The sequence below is a fragment of the Pectinophora gossypiella genome, chromosome 2 (assembly GCF_024362695.1).
Source record: "Pectinophora gossypiella chromosome 2, ilPecGoss1.1, whole genome shotgun sequence".
NCBI lineage: Eukaryota > Metazoa > Arthropoda > Insecta > Lepidoptera > Gelechiidae > Pectinophora > Pectinophora gossypiella.
Window position 1 is genome coordinate 14,702,873 of NC_065405.1, and position 3,408 is coordinate 14,706,280.

The 3,408-nt window shown below is 33.8% G+C and overlaps 1 long non-coding RNA gene across 1 annotated transcript; it reads right to left on the bottom strand.

Moving 5' to 3' along the window:
- Nucleotides 1–1,584: 1,584 nt before the first annotated feature.
- On the bottom strand, nt 1,585–3,132 carry LOC126379149 (uncharacterized). Its single transcript, XR_007568269.1, has 3 exons — nt 2,922–3,132; nt 2,250–2,289; nt 1,585–2,081 (listed from the first exon to the last, which is right to left on the bottom strand). It is a non-coding gene; the product is annotated as an uncharacterized LOC126379149 (long non-coding RNA).
- Nucleotides 3,133–3,408: the final 276 nt, after the last annotated feature.

Below are 3,408 nucleotides of genomic sequence, written 5' to 3' on the forward strand. Positions count from 1 at the left end.
CGCATTGGCGCTTCTGCACTGTAAAGTCGTGAGATGTAAATAAATAATAAATAAAAGAATTTATATATGGTTGGTTAAAATCATAAAATACTGAAGATGCAAAGTCATCAGTGGCGACTGGCGGCTAAGACAAAGGAATCGCTTGTGGTTGGTAGAAACTGTTGATTGTAAAACGAAAACGATTCTGCGAAATGGTTGGAGTCTACTTCCGAACATGTTTATGTTCAAGCCCGTTATCCAGGGTAGGCAGAAATGCAGTCGTTAAAAAGCTATTTTGATATTGCTAGTTTAAAACAAATATGGGACAGAAATAAAATTATGCCAATTGAACTCCGACAGTTTATTAATTTTTAACTACACCGCAGCTGCAAGCCTTTCGCCATTATGGGAAAAAGTAAAACTAACGACTATAGATGGTCTATAGTCTAGAATATCGTCATAGACATTTTTTTTGTTTTGGTTTTCCCCGAAGGGTAAGGCAAAGGGAACTATGCCCATACAGCCATGTCTTACGTATTCTTTTTCTTGATGATTAATGAAATGATGAAAGGTGATGATGATGAAACCTAAGCCCCCACCCTCGGAGTAGACTCCTACTCCGAACCCCGAACGAATTAACTCAAAAGTCCGCATAAACTTTCGAGTTATGAAGCGGCTTCCTGGCACGAAGCGAAAATAGGCAGATACACTTTGTTTATTGAATACTCCGATGTAATAACACTCGCGAATGTCTTCCGACTAACTTAATGCGTTCATTAACCACAAAACACCACTTCGTATTAATTATTTAGATTATTCAATGAAGAAAGCAACTGTCCCGTTCCCGTTTCCCGCCAAAAAGCCCGTCATAGACAAAACAAAATTGATCACTCAGAACAATAACTAAAGCATAGAAGGAAGGCTAAAATAGCAACAGAACTCTATAATTCTGCTCTACTTTATCTTACGGAACCAGCGTAATGTTAGACAAAGACGCATATACAAAAATTGATTCGTAATTTCGTAGGTTGTCACAAGTTTTTCATTGCCTAGTGTTGGGTTTCACTTTAGTAATATGTCGATAAAATTAAATTTACTTACAATTAATGTCGATAATTTTTTTTTACAAGATTTCTTTTTGTAGGATGCAATTATCTTCTTCTTGATGAAAGGAGACTCTGTCTCTGATAGGTAAGTATCTAACCATTTTTGGATTATATTGTCTGGTTTATATTAGTTTGGAGCTGCAGCTCACATTCAGGAAGGAAAGAAAATAGCCAACTGTTATCGTTTCATCGGTAAGTATTTTGTAATATTCGAATTTATTTATGATGTCATCCGCCGTGCACTGGTGTCGATCGACGTGCCGTGCAAATTGGAACCGCCGCCGCCGGGTCTAAGCCGCACAGACGGTAAGAGGCCCGATGGGGTCACGCCATAGACATAGAAAAGAGTATGGACTGGAAATACCTACAGAAAAAACGTGCCACTCTGTAAACATAAAATGGCGGTCTTTACTAGGGCTACAAGCTGTTTCAATACTAGGATTACCATACTCGTACCTACTAGATATAGCATTATACTTAAAAAAATACGGCATACAAGTATTCATAAGAGAACAGAAAGGGAAAGTAAAAGGTAGGTAGGTGGTGTACTGTATCTTTCGTGTAAAACTTGTAAGTATTGTATGTTGTGTGCAATAAAGTATATTTGTATTTGTAAAGGAAGGTTTAGTCAAGATTTATCTAAGTCGCTTACACAAATCTATAACATTCATTACATTCTTTATTGGGCGCAGTTCGTATCAACCTGGAGTGTTGGAGTAGGAGTAAATAAGAACAGGAGGTAAAATGAAATATAAATTAGATCGTAAATCTGTTCATTTTCATTAGCAAGTATTTATTTCACACGTTATTAATTATGTACATTATATTTACAATAAATACAAATTTATTAATTTCTAAACAGTGTCAATTTGCTTAGAAACTGTCTTTGTGACACCCTGTCACATTGTTTTTTTTTTTTTCATTAAGTCGTTTGATCTTGAGGCGGGACTTGTTCAGCTTTTCTTTTAAATTTTTCATCTCGTCTTCTTGAACTGACTGAAATAAAGTTTAATAATAATGTTAAAATAGTATATGTACAAAATAATCTATAAAAATAAAAGTAAAATATATCTGATTTAAGTGCATTGTGCAGCTGGTTGAATTATACACTCTATATATGTATATCATGTTAAAAATATAAAAAAAGAAAATTATTTGATATACCTTTTCATGTAAATCCAGTCGACACTTTTGGATTTAATATCTGAAATCAAAGATAATAATAATTTACTTATATAAAACGTGTACAACTCATAATTGTTTAGACATAAAACAACTACAGACTTAGTATATACTAAGTTTATTAAGTACATAATAATATGTAGTTGAATGATAGATAGTATAAACGTGTTGTGATAACATGATACAAATATCTTATCTATCTATCCAGCAGTGAGATGATGCAGGCTAGGCTGAAATTTAAATTTAAACACCATTTCATCTGTCTGATCTATAATGTTCAATGTAGGAATAGCATCGTCTCGAAGACGCCTCCACTTTGAATTAGGAACACACATAAATGAATCCGCAGTAAAATGTTTCGAGCAAATACGGCTGTACTTATTTGGAATCCAATTTCGTCTATTAATGCGAATTATCCATTCTTTCTCTTTGTTATCGTCTACAGGAAATCTAAAAATTAAAAGTATCGATAATTTTAGTACATCACTATGGACAATCAACATAACCTCAAATCAATTCCGTATTAATCGATGAAACGTATAATATAATGGATATCTCAAATATTTTATGCTACAAATCTATTCAGCAAAACATATTACTTTCCTAAAATTGTTCAGCAGTTCACATTTCACTAGAAAATTACAAAAAACTTACCGATGAAACGACAGAAGTTGTTGGCTATTTTCTTTTCTTCCTGAATGTGAGCTGCAGCCCCATACCACACAAGACATAATGTCACACAGTCGAGACACTCAATTATTTGATATAAATAAAAGTTTCTTTCCATTTATTTGGAAAAATATTGTTAAATTATCACTTAAAACAATCTGAACACAAGACACTCGTAAACACAGTTGACGCGACCGTGTCAAATAGTTCGGTAAATATAAGTAAAATCTTCTTATGTATGTTACTATGTATTTGGCCGAGTTAAAATGAGTCCAATAGGTCCAAATGACATTTCATGTTGTGACAACCTCGGAAAAAATGAAGCAAAGAGCGAATCATTTGTCCTTTTCTCACTCATAGTTTGTGTCGTAAGCTAGAAGAGAGCCGGTTTATAGTTTCTGAATTCTTATTTTAGCCTTCCTTCTATGCTTTAGTTATTGTTCTGAGATTGATCATCTAGACCTCTTTCTTC